Genomic DNA, 8029 nt, shown 5'->3' with positions numbered 1-8029 from the left:
AGAACAGTGTGTTGACTGTTGACAGACACAGCATTGTACAAGTATTGTACCGTACATGTATGTGTACGCATACAATGTACAGTACATAGGATACTATAATACAGTGTAAATGGTTGACACAAAACCTGCACAAACTCCACAGTTCCACATTTCACCTTCAACTGTTCCAAGTTCACACTCTCCCCAGACAGCAAGCCAGGCACATTTAAACACGGCATGCAATCAATCACAACCATCTAAGTCAACATCATCTGACAGGGTTTAGACTTTCGCATTTTAATTTCAAATGCCCCTAGCAAACTAATGTAAGGAAATGTAATGGATTCTACGGAACACTAATAATATTACTAGAATACCAACTGTCTGAACTGGAAAAATTTGAAAAGACTTTAAAATGAATTTACAGATACAATGAAGGCCTACATTTTATGTTTTGCTTGCCAATTATCATACAATCTATAGCGTCTGCATTGTTGTAAGCTTACAGTGTCAGTGTTAATTTATTCTATTGTGTTCAATTTGGTAGGTTAGATCATGGAGCTACCTTTGTATAGCTCCATGGTAAAATTGAGCCATCATCATCAATGTCTCTCACACTAGAAGTACAATACATGTAGGCTACTGGACAAAGTTGTTTTCATTGCAAAGTTGTTTTCATTGCAAGTTAACTGTACTATGCAATGTACACACATTGCAAATGGTTTGATGATGATGCACCGGACAACTTGTTTTAGTTGGTACAACATCGTATACTTCATGTATCAGTTTCTAGAGTTCAGGGCTTGCCAACTAAGCATAACAAGTCCATCTGTACTGATGTATTTTCCATTTTTCATTCTGTTCATTTGGAAATGTAGGCCTCTATTAATTTGACTGAATGAAAGCTAAAACTTTCAGGTTTTCCTTTGTTTCATAAACAGGATCTTGGTATTCAATAACATGGTTCAAGGGAACTTGTGATAAGTACAGCAGACACCCAAACACAACAAGAGGGCTTCCTGTTTGTAAAAGTATTGTGAAACATTTTAGGCCTATGAGTATCTTGCAATGGGTCCTCTAACCAGGGAGACCTCCATGCTCTAACACAGTCGTATTCAGTACAGATACTACACAAATGCAACGTGTGAATGAACATCATCACAAAGAACTGTGTTTGTCTATTCCATCACTTATTTTTGGTAGTGTTAATATCAATGTTGCTTTTTTTACACTTAAATGTTAAAGAAGTGTACAGTAATTTGTACACAGGAAATATGAGATTGTAAGCCACACTAGCATTAGTGAATGGGGTAACCACTTGGTTAAACCTGTCTGCCTGACTCATTCTTTATCACGTGTTTGTGACAAACATGGCCAATAATAACATTGGTTGCTGCGAGGCTTTAACGATTTGGTACAGCATTTGGAACAATACATGTATTTCAAACTTTATAGAAAAACCCAATTAATGAACTCTGAAATTCACAACAGCTCTGTGTCTATTACAGTGTAAAATGAGCTCAGTACTCAGACATTAAACTTTACTCTTTAAGGGGCACGGCAACTTTCCTCAAGTAAAGGGAACTTCTATGAGAAAAATCAACATTTGTATTGGAATTTTGCAAAGGGCACCATAATAGTCAGAAGCTTATTTTGTGCACACTGAGTGCTCAAATTGAATAGCAAAAAAAAGGTATTTTTGTAGCAACTGATACAATTTGTGTAGCATTTTGCTCGGCTGTACGAGGGAAATCATTCACTGCTTTCACAAACATAAATTTGTTTTTATCAAAAATCTTACTTTTTGTCGGACTCGGTCGTGGTGCCCCGCATCCAATGCAAAGCACTGTTAACCAACACTCCTCACACCAACATAATTAAAACCAAATGGTGTCTTTACTTTTGGGGTGCTTAGGGAACAAACCAATCTGAGATGTAACTTCAGAGGACAATCTGAGCATACAGATCGAAATGCTAACTTGTAACACCACTGGTTCTTAACAATTATTAGAATGTCCTGATCAGAATGTCCTACTGCAGGCTTAATTTGAGATGTATCTAGGACGGGGAGTCAAAATGCGGTGCAAAGTAGAATACATAAATGGAATTTAAATAATAAACTGTCAAATAATTGATTACTGCAAATTGCCAAATATTTTGAGTGTACTGTAGTGTAAAGAACAATGTTTCATCTGTTGATGCTTGCGTGTCTAACTCTACCACCTGGAGTTTCCTGTCACCTGGTGTGGCATTTTGTAGTGCAAAATGTTTTAATAAAGTTGCATCACACTGCCGAGTGTCACAAGAACCAATGGCATCAATTGGCTACAAATTTTACAAAAACCTTGTTAAAAGTTAAACCAAAACCTAGTACCCTGTCTGTGAACTTGGACCATGGAGCTGCGCTTGGACCCATTTAGCCTGAAATGATTCAAAAGCGATCAAATAATGCAGTACAAGTTTACTGTCAACAAAATATTTTTTGGCATGTGTTTATACTCTTGATACAAATTTTTGCTTAAAGACTAAAAAAAAATGGAGAGGTATTGAAGAAGTTAAGAGTTATCATTTACTAATGTAAATTTTCTATCCATTCTTGTCCATTTGATTTCAGAACTATAGGCCTAAGGTCAAGAAGCTGATAATAGTTGTTGTATTTATTTTAAACAAATCAATTAATTAGGCCTATTGTAAAATAATGATTCACACAAATATTTGCAACCAACCAAAATGCCAAGAGTGATTAACATGTACCATAATTGTTTGCTTAATTTAAACTGACTGATCATGATAATTAATATTTTCCTTAGTATTTTTTAAGGTTTCATAACGTTCAAGTCTTATAGGTTGTTTAATTGTTGAAACTGGGTCAAAGGCAATTTGTAAACAGTCTGCGGAGAATAAAGAACAAACAGTTACGAAAGACAGTGCCATTTAAGTAGTTCCACTGGGCAAAAAAACGTACCATGCATTGCAAAATACATTTGGGAGGTCTATACAGCAAAACCGACTTAAGATTTGAAAAGAAACATGAACCAGTTTTTGAACCTTTCGAGCGGAAAATAAACATCGTTTTGTCAACTGCATTAACACCCAAGAGATGCAAACATTGAAATCCAAAAAAGTCTCTACAACCAACAACTACCAGTTCCTCAAGGAAGAGGGTTTATTTACAAAGGGAAATGAAGTCCACCACACAACCACACTCAAAACAGAGATGAAACAAGGTCAGACTGTCAGACCATGGAGGTAGGTCAGACACAAGTCAGACAAACAACTTAAAATAAGGAAGAGCATGTGATTGTGACGAGGGGAGGCTAAAATTAATTTATAAGTTTTACAACATTGTTTCTGACTCAGTGGTGACTGTCAAACACTCATTTTAATAATTGATAGTCATGAACATTAATAAACCATTTACCAACTTATGAAAACAAAATTACTGACACGCTATTCAAATATTAACTTAAACATGTCAATATTATTACTACTAGAAACCAGATGACCGAAACTTGGTTGGTGATGTTGACAAGTCACAAGTTGAATAAAGTAAAACAACAAAATCATAACTAAATATTTAATGATTAACAGGCTTACAAGGGCATCAATTTTGGCACAATTACGCAGCATTTATTGGGGGTAAGATTCAATATGGAAAAAGGTTGAAGAATACAGTTTCTTACCCTCAATGCAGACGACATGTTCACGAAACTGGTCCTGTAAGTTTGGGTCATCAATTTGCTCCAGAAGGTCGTAGATGGCATAAATATGCGGGTGAACACTTTCAAACCGCTGAATTTCCTCACGAATTGCCCGTGAATTCAGCATCTCCAGGCTATGGGCATTCATCGTCCTCTTCACGACACTTCCTATTGGTGATTCTTAAATATCAGAGTTTATTTTAGGAGAGTAAATGCTTCGTAGGCGAGACAAAACAAAGGGACATTTTCAGCATTGAAATGTTGTCTGCTCTTCGAATGTGTACAGCTAGCTAGTTCACGGATTCAGTGGTGAGGTGTGTACATTGTACACACGTTACATCCTGCGTTTCATGCACACTCTGTGTATTGAGTGTACAGCAATCATGTACGTGTATATGGTACATGTACATTAGGTTTAGCTGACACATCAGTGGTACTTGGCCAAACAATATTGCATCTACAATTTTGGTTACCATCTAAACTACATAAACGCATCCACGCGTGTGATGTATTAGTCTTAGCCCAAGACGTCAATGATTGATAGTGGACATTGTACTGCGCTCGGTTGTAAATCGTAACAGCATGCAGTACACATGTAGACTACCCACTAGAGACACCGACGCGTCGTGACGTTTTGAGCTAAGACTAGTGCCCAAAAGATATATATCCCAGAGTGCTCAGATCCGGAAGAGATTAACACTAACAGCTGACTTTCAAGGAAGCAGACGACACATTGGGGGCGTTGTCTACCTGAGTAGTAAAATTGAAGCTGAGATAAGAAAGAGTGGTAAGAACAATTTGCAAACTCTAACCGGTACATTTACTTCAACATTGCATTTCATTTTGTGTCTCAGTGCTATGATTATGAATGATTGACATCTACCGATTCGAGTTTCTGCTGAGCTGAGTCTATTGTTGTTCCTTTTAATTTTATTTTTTAATGATTTTTTTTTATTTTTTTTCTTTGGGGGGGGGGGTGGGGGTGGAGGCAGCATAAACCCAGACACTCCGATCTGGACTACTTACAGCGCTCAGTTAAATTGGAAATATTTCTGTATCCTGCCACAACTTTGTAAAACAAAAATTACCACACGGAATTTCTCAATAATTGAGTAAATTAGATACCAACTAATTTCATACAAATACAAAAAGTGGTGGCAGAAGGATACGGATTGCTTTCAGATAAAACATTATATTTATATAGGATATTGTTGCATGTTTCTTCCTTGGTGCATGGTTAGATGGTTACTGTACGACCTATCTATGTACGTACAAATGTAGTTATTTCCAATGAACGGGGGCTGGTCATCTCGCCACCTACCAAGCTCGCCACCAACAAAGTCGCCCCCTGCAAAGTCGCCCCCTAACCGGCTCGCCCCGAGTTGTTACAAAGTCGCCCCCTGAGTCAGGGACAATGTCACCCCCAAACAATGTCGCCCCCCTAGCAAAGTCGCCCCCTGACAATGTCGCCCCCAGCCAATGTCGCCCCCTAGCAAAGTCGCCCCCAGAAAATAGTTAGGGTTAGGGTTAGGGTTAGGGTTAGGGTTAGACCTTCCACAAGCACATTCATTACTTCATACAGAATTTTTTCTGAAAATGTTTTAACTATATTTTTTTACCATAATTATTGTAGCCTTAATTATTTTCTGAACAACATCTGGGGGCGACTTTGCTAGGGGGCGACATTGGCTGGGGGCGATATTGTCATTGTCAGGGGGCGACTTTGCTAGGGGCGACATTGTTTGGGGGCGACATTGCCAGGGGGCGGCTTTGTTTCAACCCGGGGCGAGCCGAGTAGGGGGCGACTTTGCAGGGGGCGACTTTGTTGGTGGCGAGCTTGTCAGGTGGCGAGATGACCAGCAATCCCAATGAACACAGGAACCAGCATGTTGGATACGGACATTCAAATAACGCTATACTGGCACCATACGGTATTGTTTTATGATTATCGTTCACTTATTCACAGAATCGGTCATGAGCAGCAACTCGGTGATGCAGTCATACGCTTCATGTTAATGTTGTAATAAAACAAATAAATGTACACTACAAATACAACAACTCAACGCTCTATTTTAAAACAATAATGGTACTTGTAAAGCGTATGTATCTGTCACCTATTGGTCGAGAGCAACAGCTGGAACAGTTGTGCCACATCACGCGATACACGTGACGCGCACAGAAATCTCCTTATATTTTTAAAAGGAGTTGTTTACCAGAGGGTCTTACCATTTTATAGCTGGAGGGGTGTTGTGTTGAAAGAAATCATTGAACAATTATAATATTTTGCATTTTTGTTACTTTTTTACCCAAAAGTGTTGATGTTTTTTTACTGAAAAGGTACTGATGAATGGGAATCAAAGTGTGTTGAAGCGGTTTTAAACTATTGGTTTAAACCCGCCGAGGCCTGGTTCTTGATAATTTACCTCAACCTTGTCTCGGTAAAATTATCAAGAACAAGGCCTCGGCAGGTTTAAACAAACAGTTTAAAACCTCTTCACCGCTTATTGATTCCCTTATTCTAAAATTGAATCTACGTTCCACACTGACCCTGTGGGTTATAACATGAAGACTAGTTGGTAGAACACCAGCATGTTAATCTGAAGGTCGGTTCAAATACTGCACTAGTAAATTTGTCTGTGTTTAACCCCAAGTTATAAGTAGATTTATGTAAATTTTTAATTGAACTTCATTTAGTTTGGGCAAATATTGTTTGCTGGTAGTAAAGGGGGAATCAATCTGTGCGCCCGATACTCTCCTGAGTGTTCTTTTCATTGACCAGGCGTTCTTGTGGGGTTTTTTCTTCCCCCCAGAGATTCACCATGAATGTTGACCATGAAATTGAGTTGCTGGTTCAAGAGATACATCGTCTTGGGACAGCAAGTAAGTATTCAACATTTACAAGGAGACTTTAAAGGGAGTGTATAGGGCCTACCTTAAATAATAATAATATCGAAGTCTTTATATAGCACACGTATCTACCAAACATGGTACTCAAGCCGCAGAGTATATACAACCTTTTAGAAAGATAGGTAATTGCAGTGATGAATTTTGAGACCCAATTATTTAGCACCTTATAAGGGTTTACAATGTGCTACGGAGCATACAGCAGCCACAGCCAGGAACACCCGGGCGAACCCCTTCTCTTTTCAAAAAGTGCACTGGGTTCTTTTACATGCGTTACACAACACATGGGACCAACGGCTTTATGTCCAATCTGAACACTAATGACCATAAAAACTTACTTGATGAGAAGAACTGCAGCTGTTGGTAATGTATAACATTTTGAGAAACCATACACTACAACCATAAGGATGGTTTTAGGGTACTTCTAGAACTTCTGAACTATGCGGTTTCGTTCCGCCATCGTCTACTAATGGACTAATGGGAGACGATAGCGGAACGAAACCACATGTAGTTCTAGGAGTAGTTTTAGGGCAGGAGATTCAAACCAATTTCAATCTGAGAAATGTTTCATGCATGAATGGTTTCTAAGACTGTATCAATTTAAGAATTATTCTTCCTACAATCTCAAAAATGCTTCCATCTGTGAAAATTTAAACTTCATGGTTACCTATGTTGATATAAGATTTAAAAAAAGGAATGGTTCCAAAATCCACAGGCATACATTACCGTTCAGGGGTGGAGATAATGTTGATAACTTATCTATAGGCCCCCTAAGACAAATATTTTCTGAAGTAGGCCCTACATTTTGTTGATTGATGAACATTATCAAAACCTTCTTATTGATTTGAACAAAGAAAAATTTTCTACAGCGGGACTTGACTCACTGATCTCCGGATTTACGTACCGTCACTCTATCAACTGAGCTACACGTATCTAGCCCTTGCACGCACATCACACGCGGCAACCAATGCAACGCTCACCATGTTGGTGGGCAGTTAGGTTTACGTGTATTAACGTTGCGTCGCCTAAAATGCACACTTTACTGCATAACGCGCAGCATAGAGTTATAAAAAAAATGAACAGTGAAATTGTCCACCAGTATGGCGCATTCAAGATTTTTCTGATGATGACGTCAGGTGAAATGGGTCAATCTAGCCCTAATGTTGCCGGTCTCTATTTAAATCAATCTCTTTGTTCGGGGTTGTCAGAAGCTTGACCACAATGACTATTCATAGCCCCCCCCCCCTTGATAAAAAAGAAGCCTTTTCAAACTAACTTGTGAAAAAGCTTTTGAACAATTCAGTTGTGATAATTTGTTGATGATCCCGACATCACTTATTCGACATCATGTCAATACAAATAAATGACGGATACACTGTGCATTGAACACTGACTTTGCATTGCATCTTCATGTGTTGTGTTTGAAGGAGCTGATGGCAAGCTTG

This window comes from Asterias rubens, chromosome 3 (assembly GCF_902459465.1).
Source record: "Asterias rubens chromosome 3, eAstRub1.3, whole genome shotgun sequence".
Lineage (NCBI taxonomy): Eukaryota > Metazoa > Echinodermata > Asteroidea > Forcipulatida > Asteriidae > Asterias > Asterias rubens.
Note: the sequence above shows the minus strand (reverse complement) of the source record.